An 18,446-nucleotide genomic window follows, 5' to 3' on the forward strand; every position below is an offset into this window, starting at 1 on the left:
TACTTAAATTTTGCGAAAGAATGAACTTTCCAAACACATTCAAGCTCTTTTCAACTATTTATATAAAATACTAATGTGTTCTTTGGGAATCTTATGTACTCAACAAAACACTTCCTCTGAAAAATACTTTTCAAATAAAATTCACTTACTTCATTGATTTTATGTCTTTTAAAATTGCTTACAGATACATTTTTATTGATTCCCTTCAATAGCCTGCTGTTTCTCTTCACTTAGTTACAATTAGCAAGAGTTTATTGAAGTAGTTCAAAACTGTTAATCATGCTAACATTTATAGATTTGTGAGTTTATAGAAGCACATGTAAAAGAAAATCCGTAGGAATTAAATCCTCAATTTGATATAACTGCCAAAGAGAAGGAGAATTCTTTTCTTTGCTCCTTTGGAAACTTGTAATACCTGAATAGTGTTAAAATATGTTAGACTTAAATTGTGAGGATGAGAATATGGCCAATTTAAAATTCAGCTCTCTTTTTTTTTCCATTTTCTTTCTGGGTATTATTTCCTTGGTTTTGAGACTTCACATTAACAATGAATGGATGTAAAGAAGAAAAGGAACTCAAGGAACCAGAAAGTGTGTGAATGAGGTAGCATTTGAACCCCTGATCTCATTTAGATTTCGTGGTAACTCCCTGTGTGTCATAGGTGAGGACCTTCAGAGGGACTGAGCTTGTGAAGGACCCAGAACTAGTAAGAGGGAAGGAACTAGCATATCTTGAGCTCATTCTATGTGCCAGGTGCTTTACAGATAGAACATTTATTGGGATGGCTAGACTCAGTGGTGTACAATTAAGAAATAGCTTCAGTGTTGTTCTCAAAACTGCCCTTCAGACTAGCTCTGTTTGTTTTCTCATCTCTGACAGATAATCTTGCATAAATACCAGAGCTTTTGGGTCACTCATATCTCTTTTTCCAGTATTAAAAATCTGGTTGATATTGAAGTTTCAATCTGTCATCAGATTCAAATCTTCTCCCCTCCCTGCTCTTAGAATTCCCAGGTGGGTAAGGGTAGAGAAGGTCTGTTTCTAAAGTATTCTCCCAGGTTCTCCACCCCCAACTCTCACCATCAGGGGTCATGGAAAACTCACCACTTGCACACTACCGTCTTGGAAAGGATATTTTGTGCCTGAATCTGTCTATAAATTGTCCTGGACTACACTTTCTCCTTATAAGTTTTATTAATGAGAGTAAAATGCCTCATCTTGAATTATATTGGAATATATTCAGTTTTTGTTTTTAAATAAGATGTAACAGGTTTCATTAAATTGCCTGAGGTCGCAGCAAGGGATATTCCTAGGTCTTGAAATCATGTATTTGGAATCCAGAGTCCAAGCTCTTCTCATTGCACTATAAAGCTTCTCTGTGAGTATAAAAACAAATAAATAAAAAAAGTTTCACACTTTTAATTTAGCATTTTCTCTCATCCAAGTTTGAGTTATTAGATCAACACCTTTAGAATAAGTAATACCATTAAGTTATAACAAAAAGTGATTTATAAATAAATAAATGTTGTCTATTAAAGAGAATCTAATAAATATTAAATAATAAAGGTGAAATAAATAGATTTATATGATTTTCTCTATTTAAGGGTAATATTTTTTAAATAAAAACTGGTTTGCTAGAGAAGATCAGAATATGGATTGAGGGCTTTTAAAGTTTTGAATGTTTGGACATGTTGAGGGCAATCTAGTAATTCTCATACAAAAATGAAAAACTGTGATAATTCCTGGAAGGAATATTGGTTACTGAGGCATTCTTACAGCAGTTCAGAAATGTTAGAACACATCATATGCACATGCTCGTATTTGAAGAACATGAAGTGTGGTTGGGAGGTAGGAAAAACAGGGTGGAAGTAGAGATGGCTTAGTGGTTTGACTATTGCCAATTCACACCCTTTTCATAAAACCTCCAAGATTTTATTTCAGTTCCTTGTCTGACATAAAATGAGACATTGTGTTACCTGTGAGAGAGGTGTTACAAGTAAAAGTGAAGGATGAATCAGTGCTTCTCAAAACCATTTCCTCAGGATTGTTTGAAATCAGAGGAAAGATATTTAAAATATAAGGAAAATACTGAAAAATTCCATGTTCAGAAGATTGCTGTCCTTAAGGATATGGAGGTTAAGCAAGTTGCTTTCTAGCCCCTCATGTCTCCACTGTTTTCCTCAGTCTCACCCTTTTTGGTCCAACATTGAAAACTGTTTCGGAGGCTAATAAGGAGTGAGGGTAAAGGTGGTAGTGACCTATTAAATTATCCTGACCTGTTTTAGAGTTTGGGGCATGAGTAATGTCCCAAATCATGTGCTCACTTACCTGTAGTATTTACCTAGGTATAATATTTATGTTAGAAGTGTTTCTCACAGCATCAATTTTCCCTTGGCTAGCTAAGAGGAAATCAATGGCTATGTGATTATTTGTGACAACACTGTGTCAATGAAAATTCAATTTACTATCAAGATAAGAAGAAAAATGGAATATTATTCAAGCCAAACTGAGAATTATAACCAGGGAAGCAGATTCTCAGCAAGCTCTGAGAACTGTTCCACCTGTTAGAAGTTGGAAGGCAAAGTCATATACATTTTTGAGACAAAGGATCATACATCAAAATGATATATTTTACATAAAGTTCACCAAGGATACATAGTCCAGGTAAACACATAACAAAGAAACAGCAAGTCACCATGATCCCCTACAGAGCTGGGAAAGAACACTATTCTTTTAAGAAGTTACATTGCTAGCATCAGAAGAAAGAAATAATATTGATTTTTAAGGTTGAGTAGGCTCTTCCATCTTTCAGGAGCTCTGCTTAATGTGTAAGGCAGATGCACCCTGCACATTAGGGAGGGAGGAGACCCAAGTAACACAGAGAGAGAATTTTATGTTTAATTTTTTCTTGTCCTGCCTTAAAACATAAATTTTATTTCATCAACTGGATAATAAATTTAACCTAGTTTGTGGAGCTTCCAGAGCAGAAGGTATTCTCATAAGAAGTACCTGAAAGGGGCACAGATACTATTGGGAATATGCATAGTGTTTATATCAACTGTAGTGAGGCAGTCATTGTTCCTTTAAAGTAGACAGCTCTGAAGAGAACAGACTGATGATTATAGCTATGATAGCTCCAATATTAGTTCCCATTCCTGGCATGGTAGGTTTTGTTGACAGGGTTGTGATGACCTGAGAAAAATCATTTTGTTGATGTGGAGTCAAGGTCCACTTTTCACAAGGCTGAAGTTTGGAATGCATTATGTGATTGAAATTTAAGAATGAGAAGGGGCCTATAAGATGAAATCTTATATTCCTTAAAAGGAATAACTATTACATTTTTCTGTCAGCAGAATCAGATAGAAGAAGACAAGTCTAGTAATGAATTAAATTCAGAATTGTAGCTGTATTAGTCAGGGTCCTCCAGAGACATAGAACCAATAGGATATGAAAGGAGATCTATTATGAGGAACTGGGTCATGCAGTTATAGAGGCTAAGGAGGCCCATGATCCACGAGCTGCAGACCCAGGAGGCCAGTGGCGTAGTTCAGTCCAAGCCTGAAGGCCTGAGAATGGGAGAAGCCAATAGTGTAAATGCCAGCCTGAGGGCAGGAAAAGATGAGATGAGATGTCCCAGCTCAGCAGCAATGAGGTAGGAAAAAGGGGCAAATGCCTCCTTCTTCCACCTTTCTGTTTTATTCAGGCCCTTAACACATTGGATGATGCCTACCAGTTGGAGAGGGCAACTTAATTTACTGAGCCCACCAGCTAAAATACTAATCTCATCTAGAAACACCCTCACAGACAACACCCAGAAATAGTTTCACCAGATACCTGGGCATTCCCTGATCCAGTCAAGTTGATACATAAAATTACCTACCACAGTAGCTAAGAGACAAATGAGCAAGACAGTTTGTTTTTCCTTAAGGGGCAAAAGACCTTAGGGAGTAAAAATATAACAGAATAGAAATAATAGAGGGTAAGTTGAAAAACCTTTATTCAGTTAACAAAGGGTGTCAAAGTACAATAATAATAACCAAGACTAGAAGTAAGCAAAGAAAAATTGTACCAGGGAATCAGAAAATTATATTCTGTTGCCTTGGACAGAAACAGTCTATGTCTGCAGTAACCAACTTGACCAGTCTTGGGAGGATACTGTTCACCTGTGTAGCTGTCAGTTTACAGACTACTGATGGACTGGACATCCAGTGCTCTAGAGGAAATGGTGTATGTCTTCTTAATTAAGAAACGTGAATCTAATGACCATCTTGGAGTTTTGCTGCTGTTTCAATTGTTAATAGTACATCATAATGTTCTTTCCATCATGGTTCAAGGGCAGAGTTCTCTGATGTCTTTCCCTGAAGACCAGCTTTTCAGGCTTCAGATCATGCAGGGCGACTCTTCTATAATGGAGCCTGAATCTGTTGGCAATAAATCTGGATATGAGCCCCTTGTATTATTTAATCATATCAGTTTGCAATAGGTAGAATCTGACTCTGGAACTGAAATTCCCAAACACATGGAAAGGCTTATCATTAACTTGGGAGGAGACAACTTGTGGGTCCCGGAGGAAGTTGGTCTTGTTCCGGTCAAGTCTAATTGGTAATACTTTAGGCCTTGAAATATCAAGGATTTCTGAGAGCTTTGCTCATAATAATTGTAGGATTCCATTGATTCTCTCTACTTTTCCTGATGATTTTGGATAAAAAAGACAGTGAAGTTTCTGAATAAAAGGTGAACATTTACAGAGTTAAATAATAGCAATGCCAGGGAAATATGTGCCTATGTCAATGGAGAGATAACTGAATTTCTTGACTTCCACCACACCCCAGTCAGGAAAATAAAGTCAAGCAATTATTATTATTATTATTATTATTATTATTAATAGAAGAAGGAGGAGGACTATTACCACTTTTAGGACCATAGTTCCAGTTATTATTTACTTTTTCTTAGGGTGAATCAAGGAAAGCCCTTGATTCACCCTAAGAAAAAGTAAATAATAACTGGAACACAATCATAGCTCATTGCTTGGGGCATTTGTATAAAATCCATTTGGGGATGTTCAAAGGGGCTTCAGGACTTTACCTCCTTTTCACTTCCTACTTTTATAGTTTTGTAAGGATCATGCCACTGGCAGCTAGGACATGTGTTAGAGATATCCTCAGCAGTAGCCTTATTAAAATCAGGCACCAACGTTATTTTCTAATTGTTGACAATTTATCTCCGCCACTGTGTGTGATGTATAAAACATGTTTACTTAACTCTACTTGAAATCTTTCGGCTCCAGAGATCTCTTGAGCGCCAAAGTTATCCCCATGAACTATGCATCTTAATCTCTTCCACATTTTTTTCTCTGCATCGTTGGTTTGTCTCTGACGGTCAACAATAACCTCTGCAAGCCCCTTCAACATGAATCTTCCTTAAGTGCTTACAGGCACAATTACTCGGGTAAACGACGCTTGCTGATCATAGTGGTCACCTGCTATGTTTAGTTTTATTTATTCAGAGGGAGGATGCCCCTGATGGATGACAGTTGGTTTTTGGCCAAGTACCAGAGACATGAGATTGTACAAGCACCGCACAGAAATTCTCATGTTGCCTGCTGGATGTGAAACTATGCCTCCTCCAGGCTGAGCATCTGCTTCCTTTGGGGTTTCTTAATTCGGAAGAAATCTATTGGTCCCTAGGTCATATGGTCATGTGCAAAAATTAAATTTCAACTTACATACATGTTTTGTTAGGGTGGTCAATAAAATGCTTTGAGTCATAATAATGTGTTATGGTGAGATAGAATTATCTGGAATTAAAGGAATGGAGCTCCCAACACCGTGGGGCTCGCCCCTGCCCACCAACGGCGGTGGGGCCCCAGCTTCCCAGTCCCCCTCACTTCCCACAGTTTCTAGCAGGGGCCCAGCCCAGGCCTCCTCTTTCCCTCACTTCCCCCTAATTCCCCTTCCAGACGCTGCCCTCAAGTTGAAGCCTGAGCCACCACAACAGACCTCGAGCCCCAGCAGTCACCCTCACGCAACAGGCCGTGGTCCGCTGGCCTCCCAAGAGCACCAGCCATCCTAATGGAGGCTTCCTGGGGGCCCCTGGCCTCCACCTCGGCTGCCCCAGGGCCTCCCGCGGCCGCTTCCCCCTGCCTGGGGCCTGCAGCTGATGCGGGGAGCAGGCTCCGCCGGAGCCGAGGGCATCTTGGCACCACAGCCACCGCCACCACAGCAGAAATATCAGGAGAGGCCAGGGCAGCGGCCATCAGCAGCACCAGGGGACAAAGCACAGGAAAGGCACTCCACAGTCACTGGTGTTTGAGGGTGACAGCAATTCCAGAATGCTGCATTTCCTTACAACTGTTGTGGGCTCCACTTGTGATGTAAAGGTGAAGAATGGTACCACCTGTGGATGCTGAGCTCAATGTTCGAACTGGCAGTAGATGCTGTGCACAGAAAGCATTGGAGCCAGCAGGTGGCCCTCGTCAGGAAGACATTGTGGACACCATGGTGTTTAAGTCAAGTGATGTCGTGCTTGTCTACTTCCAAAATGTTGACTTCAATTATGCTACTAAAGTTCACTGATTCAGCCATTGCCATGAACTCAAAAGTGAGTGGGGAGCACAAAGAGAAGATGCTTCAGTGCTGGGAGCAGGGCGACAGCAACAGCGATGACTATGACCTGGAGTCTGACATGTCCAATGGATGGGACCCCAATGAAATGTTCAAGTTCAATGAAGAGAACTACAGTGTAAAGACCTCCTATGACAGTAGTCTCTCTTCTTGTCCCTTAGAGAAGGACAACTCAGAAGAGTTTCATCAGCGGGAGCTGTGTGCAGCCCAGTTGACTTGAAAGACTAAATCGAGCCCCCAGTACTGCCTGCGGATCGCCATGGAGAATGATGAAGGGTGCACCGAGGAGGAGAACAGTGCAGTTCAGCAACGGGGTTCAGGAGGAGAGAGCCCCAGCTTGGCATCTAGAGAGGGAAAGTATATCCCTCTACCCCATCGAGTTCAGGAATGTCCCAGGGGAGGAGTTTGATGCAGTAGTACTCGTGCCGGCCGGCCTGGCCTTAGCTCTTTGCCACCTCTTGGCCTTCACCATCTTGACAATAGCAGCCCTAGCCCAGGTTCTGAAACACGCAGTATCAATGGAGGCCCCTCCCGCATGTCCCCTAAGGCACAGTGGCCTCTGAGAGGTACCAAGACTCTGTCTTTCCCCAGCAACAGGCCTTCTGGAGAAGCTTCTGTTCCAGCTGCTCCTGCAGTGGGCCGGATGTACCCCCTGCACTCTCCCAAGTCAGCTGCCCCTGCCCCAGTCTCAGCTTCCTGTCCTGAGCCTCCCATCTGCTCAGCAGTACCGACCTCTTCAGCTTCCATCCCCATGATGTCATCAGTTGGGGATCCTGGAGTAGGCTCCATTTCCCCAGCTTCTCCAAAGATCTCACTGGCCCCCACAGATGTAAAAGAACTCCTGGCCAAGTAACCTGAGAGAATGCTGCAGTTCTAGGAGCTGTCCTGGATAGCTAGGAAAGTCCCTGGCCTTCAGAACAAACAGAAACACTTTCAACTGGAAGAACTGAGAAAGTTTGGGGCCCAGTTTAAGTTTCAGCCCAGTAGCTCCCCTGAGACCAGCCTGGATCCTTTCCCTCCCCAGATCCTAAAGAAGGAGGCCAAAGGGAAGGAGAAGGAGGTCTTTTGGCTTCAGACTCCATGGGGGCTGTTTCTTCCCTTTAGAATCCATATCGCTTAAGGAGGACGAACTACCCCTGCCACCAGCAGGAGGCACCGAGGGGCGGGATCAGCCCCCTCTGCCTTGCCCAAGCCAAAGAGATGACAAGGATGTGGTCCCTGTTGCTGAACAAGTGAAGAAGTCAACACTGAACCCTAAGGCCAAGGAGTTCAATCCCCCTAAGCCCCTGCTGTCTGTTAATAAATCAACCAGTACTCCACCTTCTCCTGGGCCCCGGACTCATTCAACTCCCTCCATCCCGGTGCTGACAGCAGGTCAGAGTGGGCTATAAAGCTCCCAGTACATTTCCTACATACCTCAGATACACATGGGATTTCTGTCCTGAGGTTCAGGCACCTCAGGACAGAAATCCTGTGTCCAACTCAATGCCTGGACAGCAGGACAAGTACCAGGGAGCAAGAGGCTCCCTGCCCTCCTAGCACTCGGACAAATACCAGACAGCTTCAGCCCCTCTGATGATGCAGGCCACCGCCACCGCTTCTGCCCCACCTCTGGTGGCTGCCACACCTTATTCTTCCTACATCCCCTACAACACACAGCAGTTCCCAGGCCAGCCCACCATGATGCAGCCCATAGCCCCTTACCCCTCACAGTGTTTGCCCCCATGCTTCAAAGCAACCCACGCATGCTGACGTCAGGGAGCCATCCCCAGGCCATTGTGTCACCCTTCACCCCTCAGTACACTTCTGCAGAGCAGCCCACCCCCCCAGCCCTTTATGCCACGGTTCACCAGTCCTATCTGCACCATGCCATGTAGCTCCATGTGCACCAGCCGCAACCAGCCACCATGCCTATTGGGAGCCAACTGCAGTCCCAGCATGTGGACCCTGGTCCCATCCAGCACCAGGTGGGGCAGGCCCCACACCTGGGCAGTGTATAGCCATAGCAGAGCCTGTACCACCCAGGGGTCCTGACAGGTACACCACCTTCTCTGCCACCCGGACCTTCTGCCCAGTCCCGTCAAAGCAGCTTCCCCCAACCAGCCGCTGTGTATTCCATCCATGCCCACCAGCAGCTGCCCCATGGTGTCACCAATATGGCCCATGTTACCCACGCCCATGTCCAAACTGGAATCACAACAGCCCAGCCTCCTCACCCTGGGGCTCCCCACCTCTCCCAGATGATGATGCTGCACTTATCCCAGAGCCATGGGGGCTCCCCTCAAGGTGCAATGCCCCACAGTGGGGTGCCTGCATTCTCAGCTTCTATACCCTCACCCTACCCCTACATCGGACACTCCCAAGGTAAGCAGCCTGGCCAGGTGCCTGGATGTCTGGGAGGAGCTGATGACAGGATTCATGAGTTCTCATTAGCTGGAGGAATTTGGCTGATGCACTGCAGGTAGGGCAGGATGCACGGGCTCTGGGTGGGGAGTGAGGGGTCTTGGAGGCAGGGCTGTTACACAGGGCGCCTGCCGACCTGCACTTGTCTGTGATGTAGGGTAAGCAGAAGCCACAGTCGTTGCCACCAGGGGCTTGCTCCTGGCTCTGTTCTTTGCTTCTTTCCATCCTCCCTCAGTTGTGATCCAGCAGCCCTCCTCCCCGCTGCCTCCTCAGCTCTCAGTGAACCCAGCTGTCTCCTGACTTAGCCAAAGTAAGGTCAGCACAGCAGACAATGTCAGGCTGGGATGTGGGGGGCTGAGCTGGGCACATGAGGAAGAGCTCTGGTTCACTGGGAAACGGCGATTGATCTGTGCCTCTGACAGCCCCATGAGACACCTTGAGGAGGCCGGTCCTATCAACACTCCCCCCCCACCCCACACTGGATGGCATTGGATGAAGGGACAGCTGCTTGGGTTCTAATGTGCCTGCTCTCTTCTCTTTCCCCTCCAACCAGTTCAATCTCATCCCTCCCGGCAGCTCCCCTTCCACCCCCCATGGAACTGAAGATTGTCCTGGCTGTGACCTGAGACCTCCATGAGTGGAGGGAAGAGTGATCTATGTCTCTTCTCCCAGCAGCTCGGAGAAGTCCCAGCCCCCCAGCCCCTTATCTCCCCCTTGGGGAGCTGTGGAATTCCTGCCAAGAGCCTTGAATGGGAAGGGCCTCAAAGTGGGCAGGGCCAGGGTCCAGCAGGGGTGGGGGTTTTCTGCTCTGCCCCTGCCCATACCCACCCCATCTTGCTCTCCTATCCTCTCATCTATCCCCCCGCTGGAGATAGAAGATCTTTTATTTTCTATTATTTATAACCTCAGACTTGGGCGCCCTGTTCTTTCTTCCCCATTAACTTGAGTGATCTGTGTGAGAGACACAGGTGACCCACCAGGATGGCTGGACAAGGACTTTTACTTTTTATTACATAAAAATATTTTTTAAAATTAAAAAAAATATGAAATTTTAAACTAATGTGAGATGCCCTCATGGGCTGTGGAGGGAAATGGGCATCTGGGAAGGGTCAAAGCAGAACCTGATGTACAACACATTCATGGTCTCATGTGTGACATCCCCACGGATGCTCAACAGTAATCCTATGAGAGATTTTAAGTGATGATAAAAATGCTGCATTACCAGGTGAATTCAGGGGCCAGGAAAATATTGGTGTCACCTCATTTGCACTCATAGCTGGCAAGGATTACATAAATGATTATCTACTTGAATACATTTCCTCCTTTTACTTTCAAGTCTCCAAGAAAAACCTTTGGTTGACTCGGTACATTATTTATCAGTAATTAAAGTTTAATATTTACAGTGTCTCCCCAAACTTGTGTTCTTTTAAAAATGTGACATAATTGTGGTGCTGCACTGTTCCATTTTCTAAGGGGTAGCTAATAAGTTTATAGTTCCTTCAGTTTAACAGGACACAAATTAGAAAGTGGGCCATACTTCTTGAAGTTTTTCCTAGAATTGGTTCTTATAATGAATTTTGAATTGTCCGTTTCCTGGCAGAATTCACTTGGGTTTCCAAGGTATCTCCAAACCCAGCTTGTGGGACTTCAGCATGAGGGTCCCTATAAAGCCATCAAGTATGAGGGGAATGCTCAACTAATGACTAATGTACGTTCATGGGAGAGCTCTTTTCCTACTGGGGAGGAAAGCAGTTATCTCTTGGCCTTGGTTTTAGTCATCTTCATTGCTATAACAACCCAAAATGTTTCTACTCAATAACAATTTCCAAAGGCAAGAGAGAAAATGTGTTGCTAAGGAGACGGCTGACACACAGAGGAAGGAGGGCTTTACAGCATCTGTGAGCATGCAGCTACGGTTTCTCATGCCTCTAGCTCTTGGCCCACAGGGACTCACAAAAGCCTCTCCATGAGACTGCAGTGACACAAAGATACTGGTAGATCCCTCACGGTCCTCAGATCATATTTCATGCCAATTCATCTCAATCCAGGAGATTTGATATGTATCTTGATTAACTTCCTTAGTGGCAAACCCAGAAGGAACAAACAGAGAGCTCAGTTTTACAATTGTACTTCATATGTGGGAGATCATTTAATCACAGCCATAATGTAGTTGAGAATGTGGAAGCGATAGTGTGGTCGAAAGTGGACTTAGCTAAGAACCTGAAGAGATGTATACTTGGTGTCACTGTACCCTGAAAAATCATGGTGGTCTTCCATATTCATCAAAACTCTTTTAAACAGAGCTCAAAGATATAAGTACTGATGTCTTCTCCTTTTTAAAAAATAATTGCACTTTAAATATCACTTAATTAACTTATCTTTTATTATTTCCATAATAAGGAAACCTAAAATTCTTAACAGCAATTGAAAACTGCAATGGTCTACCCACTAGCAAAGTCAAATTACACTGCAAAGGGAAAATTTGCCCAGGGTCTGCTCACCAGGTGAGAAATGTAAGAAAGAGGTAAAGAGAAGGTCTCTCAGGGGTGGAGAAGTTCAGGTGGAATGTTTACCTGAGGTGGCCACAAGTAGCAAATCTAAAAATCACAATCTTGAAGAGAAACTAAAGATCATAGATAAGTTGTTCCAAGTTTTCAGACTAATGACAAAGGCAAAGCAAAAGAGGGAGACATTCACTGAGAGCAAGGATATCTACAGCGTACAATGCTGAGCTGAAACTGTGTGCAAGGAACAGCGATTGAGGAGCATACCCACATGTGTCTGGTTGTATTATACAGGCCAGGAGGGTGGCTGGCAGCACTGTGCACTGTCAGACAGGAATGAACAGTGAGCTGCTCTAACATTTAGCTTAAGTCATAGAGGAGTTCTTTCTTTTTATCATTTTTAGTAAATTTCTCTGTGAAAAAAATATCAGTATATGGTAGGTAATAGGGTTCTGATTTGCTCAAAGGCGTATCAAACACCAAAGTCAATTAAAATTTCACAACTCTATGATTAACCTATTCAGAGTAGAAAAAAATGTCCTTCAGTAATTGATACATTTTGCCGAGCCAGGTGTACCCCTCTTTATGTTATTTCAGGAGTAACATGAGTGTTTACCTCAATAAACTCATTCAGTGCATTCATAGTAAATTTAAGGAACACATTATAATTGTAAAAAATTTTCTCTGAGTTCAGTTTTACATTATACCAATATGTAGCATTACTATATATATTCAATAGAAATGTTTCTACCAAAATCCAAAATTTATTAGACTTTCATTAACTTCAAAGCCACTCATGGTATACCCTCCTTCCTGGAAGCTTTGGGTGTTAGAGGATCACTGTGCATTATTTGCTGTAAGAGGGACACTGAAATGCCTTCTGTACTGTTTCTGTACCAGCTCACAAATACAGTCTGGTTAAAAATTCTGTAATTACTAACTCTATGTGTCAACAAGTATGCCAAAAGCATTAGAATGAATCCTCTTTAAGGACCACTTTCTATGCTTATTAAACCTGGCAAAGTGCTGAACAAACAAAAATATACAGACACATTTGAAAAAATAATTCAGTGAATAAACGAATGACGAGTATGCATTCAAAAAATACTTATGGGTTGCCTAATTGGTATACTCTAACTGTACCTTAGAAGTTGGGATTATGTTTGTAAACATAATATATGTAAAACTTGTGACAAATCTCTTCTAACACAAGGACTGAGGTCACTGTTTGAGTGTTTCAACTCGATCAACAAACCACTATAGGAAGCCTAATGTTCTTCAGTTAAATGCACCCTCAAGATACTGGTACAGGCTGAGGTGTACTCAATATGAAAAACTGCACATATTTAATCTGAAGATTATATAACAAAGCTATAAATTCCGAAAAGTCCCAGTTATCATTTAAAGTACTAACACTCATTTATTCACGCATGGCCAATGTAGCACAGGTGGACAAGGGCAGCTTATCCTCCTCTCCCGGAGGCATGATTGCACGCTCTGTAGAGGCTATCTGCTCACCGGGAGTGACTTCATCTTTTACCCTGAAAGAAACAGGGCTCCCAGAAGTACCCCTGTGTCTTGACTTCATAACCACTATCACTGTCTTTTTCATGCTATGACCATCCTGTCGCTTCTCTCCCTAGCTCCTCTCCAGGCAGCCAGTGTGCTTCCCATTCAAGCCTTGAGGACCAAAACTGACCAGTACTACTTCCATGATTCCCCAATGATCCTTCCCTCCATATCCAGATTTGCAGGTTTTGTGCCACAACTAGACAAAAAAAGAAGGGATTGCAATAGTTATAAAGAGGGTTTTTTTTAAAAATTAAAGGGAAACAAAATGTGACGTAGATTCTGGTTGGCTCATTAACAGCAACTTGGAAGTGACCCTATCCACAAGCAGAGCTGTGATGGCCTCTCTTTCAGACCTGAGATGTTAGGTCTACAAGCCCTTTATTTTATAGTTTGTATCACACTTTTAGCCCTTTAGCTTATCTTCAGTTTTATGTTCTATATTGAATATTTTTTACCTAGAAAACTTTAATTTGTCATATAATACCCAAGTCAAACATCATTTACTCATTGTTAAGTAAAGTTAGTTGATCCATCCCCAGTGCTTCCTCAGCTCTTAATATGTACTTCCATAACATGTGTTATCATGTGCCTCCATGACATGTGTTAGCATGTACTTCTATAACATGTATTAATAAGCTCACACACATGTGTTAACATGCACCTCCATGCTGTGTGTCAGCATGTGCCTCCGTAACATATGCTAATGTGTGCCTCTGTAACATGTGTTAACATGTACCTCCATAACACATGCTACCACGTACCTCTATAGTGTGTTAACACATACTTCCATAATGTGTTAACATGTACCTCCATAATATGCTAATGTGTACTCCTATGGTGTGTTAGCATGAACCTCCATAACATGTATTAATAAGTACCTATGTAATGTGTGTTAAAATGTATACTTATATGTCTTAGTCCTTTTGGGCTACTATAACAAAAATCCCATAGACTGGGCGATTTATAAACACCAGAAACTTATTTCTCACAGTCTGGTTGCTGGGAAGTCCAAGATCAAGGTGCCAGAAGATTTGGTGTCTGGCAAGGGCTCACTTCCTGGGTTATAAGTGTCCGTCTTTTTGGCTGTATCCTCACACTCTGGAAAGGATGAGGAAGCTCTTTGGGGTTTCTTTCATAAGGGCGCTCATCCCATTAATGAGGGTTCCACCATCATGACCCAAGCCCTTCCCAAAGGGTTGGGTTTCAACATATGAATTGGGAGGGGGACCCATACATTCAGGCTATAGTTCTGCATGACATATGTTAGCATGTACCACTAGAAAGTGTTAATATACATCTCAATAATATGTATCAATATGTATTCTTGCTTCTAGGTAGGTGTACATGATTTAGTTCTTATAGACTGGCTGGTGGTTTCACTCTAACTGTACTTTATATCACTAAGAGAAAAGCTCCTATTTACCTTAAGCCATCAAGTCATACTACCTTAACTAATGCATGTCTCTTCCATGCATTAGTTGAGTAGCTAATATGCTTACAAACAAGACATGTAAGCCTTCATAAAGTTTACATTGTGGAGGATAGAAGTGTAATATATAAGTAGACAAACAAATAAACTAGTGGTGATAAGTCCTACAAAGGAAGTATACAAACTATGACAGCAATTACTGCGGAACCTAACTTAGATGGGGCAGTCAGGGGAGGCTTGAGGAGGAACATCTGGGCAGAGATCTGAAGGTCCAGAACGGACTAGTTATTTCCTTCCTTTGTTTAAACTGCCCTGTATCAGCCACCACTGGCACAGTGTCTGGAACATAGTGGGTGTTCATAGATAAATCAAAGAAAACTTAGAATATTGACCTCATGTAAAAAATATCTTTGTGTAGTAAATGAACGAGTGCATAAATGATTTGTGAGATCTGTATTTGGTGAAAGCTCCCTTCATCTTAAAGTAAGTACATGTAAATTGATCTAAATTAAACTTAGGTTAACATGCTATACTTTATTTTAGTCAAATTTGTATTTAATTAGGTAATTAACATGTTCTGATCATTTCACAACACTTTTATAGAATGCTGATTACAGTTCATAAATGAGCATTGTACTATGAATATTTAATATTTTGCTCATTACAAAGGGAATTCCACATTTTCTAAAATAATTTACAGTTACAAATTTCTTTCAATCATTTTTCTCTCATGGATTACTGCTATGTTTGGATACTATATCTTTACAATCTTTTCTTTAACATTCACGTCACTTAAAATCTCTCACATATAAAACACTAGTCATTTCTCAATTTTAAGCCACTTATTCCTGAAGGGATGCCCCTGCAACTGGTAAATTCCATTTCCTTTTGGATCTCAAAAGATAAGTAAGAATAGCAACACCTATGTTCTTCTGACAAGTCAGATGACCTGAAAATTGAATTCCTAATTAATATGCTCTGTTTAGACAATTACCATTATGTAAATGATCATTAGCATTATACCTGTGTTCAGAATTCATGATAAAAAATATCAAATTTTGGTCTTGTCTTGAAAAGTTTATCTAGCAAGAAGAAGCAGAGGACACAAATAAATATAGAAAACAAACATACTTCTTACTCAAGCTTGAAATGAAGAATAATATCCTCTCCTTGTATTGATCCTTTTTATCATTATGTAGTGCCCTTCTTTATCTTTCTTTATAGTCTTTGTTTTAAAGTCTATTTCGTCTGATATGAGTATTGCGACCCCCACTTGTCATGAAATGAAGAATAAAATGAGCTGCTTGTTTCTCCAACTCTTTGAAGTGTTAGCCTTCCCACAAGAATTTAATATTTTTCAATATGGACCACACAGATTAATCCTGGTCAAAAGAATTAACCAGCGATAGTATCAATTGTCAGGTCTGAGGATAAGTTTCTTAGTGATAGCACTGGTCTTCTGCAGAAGCCACAGAGTGGCTGGTAAGAGCAGAGAGGAGTCAACATTACAACTTGATCTTAAATGTATCTAACACTGTCCACCCAAGTGGACAAAACATAGTGATCAAATGTGTAAAAGCCAAGAGACCTGGAAATAAAATGTTTTGGCTTTTGTATGGCCAAAGTAATAGACAGACTAAGAAAAAAAATAGAAAGAGCAAAATCCAATTTAGTCAGTATACTATAAGGACTCACATATACTCTGACTTTCTTCTAATCACTTTTTTTACACATTTATGTTTGAGCATAGAATATGAGGATATTTGCTGGAGGAAGATTTATTGCTTTTTAGTCAAAAGGTCTGGAAACAGAAATGTGGAAGGAATTTGGAAGGAATTGGTAGGAATTGGGGAGTAAGCGAAAGCTAGAAGAAGTAGCCAAGGAAAACATCAGACAGAAGTTCTGTGTTATTTTTTAAAAGCATTATTTTTTAAAAGCAATTTGCATAATTGAACCATAAATTCTGTTGAAAACAACTGCGTCAACAGTTATTAAAGTCAATCTGGACCTTGAGTAAAAAGTACATTTTCTTGGAAACCAAAACCTCAATTTTCTTATTTGATTACTGTTTTTAATACTGTCAGTTATAGTGAGGTAAGAGAGCCCTTTATTCTGCATATCTTTCGTTTAATGAAGATATTTATCATCATATCAGGTTTTTCTTTTATTTCTTTGGATCTAGAGAGAGTTTTGGATATTCAAATGGTGGTGACTTTGAAAACTTTTTTCTTATAATAAGAATATTAATTCTTTGGGGCTTATTATGAAATTTTCTCCTACAAATGCAATACATCATGTGTAGCAAACGGAATGTCACATTTGAGAAGGTTTTGAAATTTATTGCTGTCAGGGAGCTGGTTTAGAAGTTAGGTTTTGTAATAAAAATGATAAGACAAAGCTTAAAAAAGTCTAAACTGCCCATTAAATTTTCAATGAAATGCAAGTATAGTGTGCTCATTGTTTGTATAAAGATGATTCCTTTAGAGAATTGTGTATACTTCATGAATATTTGGCTTTTCTCCATTATTCACCTTCCTACCTAACTGGAATCATGCTCACATAATAAATTTTTTGTTACTTGTCAAATATGTCTTTTTGGTAAATTCTTTTTGTTAAGAATCTCTGTTCTTAGAGAAACATGTAAGAGCATTGGTAAGATACAATATTTCTCCTTTCATTTAATTCAGCCAGCAGCTTGAAATTTCTCCCCAAACAATTGAAATGCAGTCTTCCCAGCCCTCCTCAGGTTAGAGATGCTCAGTGCCAGTGTTTCGATAGCTCTCAGTCAGGCCTGGCAAATGGCTTGACTGTCTTCCCTGATCTCCCTTACAGTTGGGTGGGCTGTGTGACTACACTGTAGCCCATGGAACAAGAACAGAAGTGATCTGTGCCTCTTTCACACCTGGCCTATGAAACCTCCCAAGTGTGATCCTCCACACTTTTTCCCCCCTGCAGAGACTTTGGACGCCAAATGAAGATCATGGAGCACAAAATGGAAGGAGGCTGAATCGTAACGCCTACTTTGAACTTCACATATGGAGAAATAATCTTGTAGTGGATTGATGGATAAGATTTGAGGGTTTGCCTGTTACTGCAGTTAGTAGTACCTTAACTAATACATACATGTTTATACAGAAATTTTACAAAATTGTGACTTGAAAGGAGCAAGAGGCCATAGATAGAGATGGACAAAAGATAAATCATAGAAAAAAAGTTAGAAAAAACAGTGAATGCATAGATGAATAAATAAATGAATACTAGATACTATTATTATTAAAATACATATACTATTTACTTTCAGGTCTCCAAAGCCAACTTTTGATCCCTGGATTAAAGCATGAGGAGACACCAAACCGCTGGGTGTCTCACCTTCTGCCTTGGTGAGAGCTGTGGACAGGAGGGCTGCACCAGGGGAGGAGAGGAGGAAGCTCTCAAGACACACAAACTCCAAGACCTGGAGGAACTTGGCAGGAAAGAGACACAGAATTAGTAAGTGTTTAACACTGTTATTGGAGTTCTCATCTCACCAACAGAGAGAATGTAACATTGAATATTTTGAACACATATCCAATAAAGTAGGGAAAAAACATTTTAATATCTGTAGGTCTTGATTACTACTTTAATTTAACAGAAGATGATTCCCCCACTTTACTATTCATATAAATGTTATGTGATAAAAAAAATCAAGTGTTTTATGGTCAAATAGCTGTGGGAAAAGTTGAAAATATTCAGTTTCCCAAATTTATCTGATCATAGACCTCTTTGATTGTGGAGAACCTCACAGTGTACAGGTAATAGGAGAAAAAAAAGCAAAGAACATGAAAGCACATGACGGAAAGGTGCAGGCACGTGCCATCCTGGTCTTGCCAGCAAGTTGATACTTTTAATATTATTTATACTATAGACTGTATGGAA

The 18,446-nt window shown here is 41.3% G+C and overlaps 1 pseudogene across 1 annotated transcript; it reads left to right on the forward strand.

Annotated features, from left to right (window-relative positions):
• Nucleotides 1-3,506: 3,506 nt before the first annotated feature.
• Nucleotides 3,507-9,629, forward strand: LOC307185532 (ataxin-2-like protein; annotated as a pseudogene). The gene is made up of 4 exons: nucleotides 3,507-3,652; nucleotides 5,980-7,452; nucleotides 7,525-8,987; nucleotides 9,580-9,629. The product of its transcript is annotated as an ataxin-2-like protein (transcript).
• Nucleotides 9,630-18,446: the final 8,817 nt, after the last annotated feature.

This window comes from Stenella coeruleoalba, assembly GCF_951394435.1.
Source record: "Stenella coeruleoalba genome assembly, chromosome: 4".
NCBI lineage: Eukaryota > Metazoa > Chordata > Mammalia > Artiodactyla > Delphinidae > Stenella > Stenella coeruleoalba.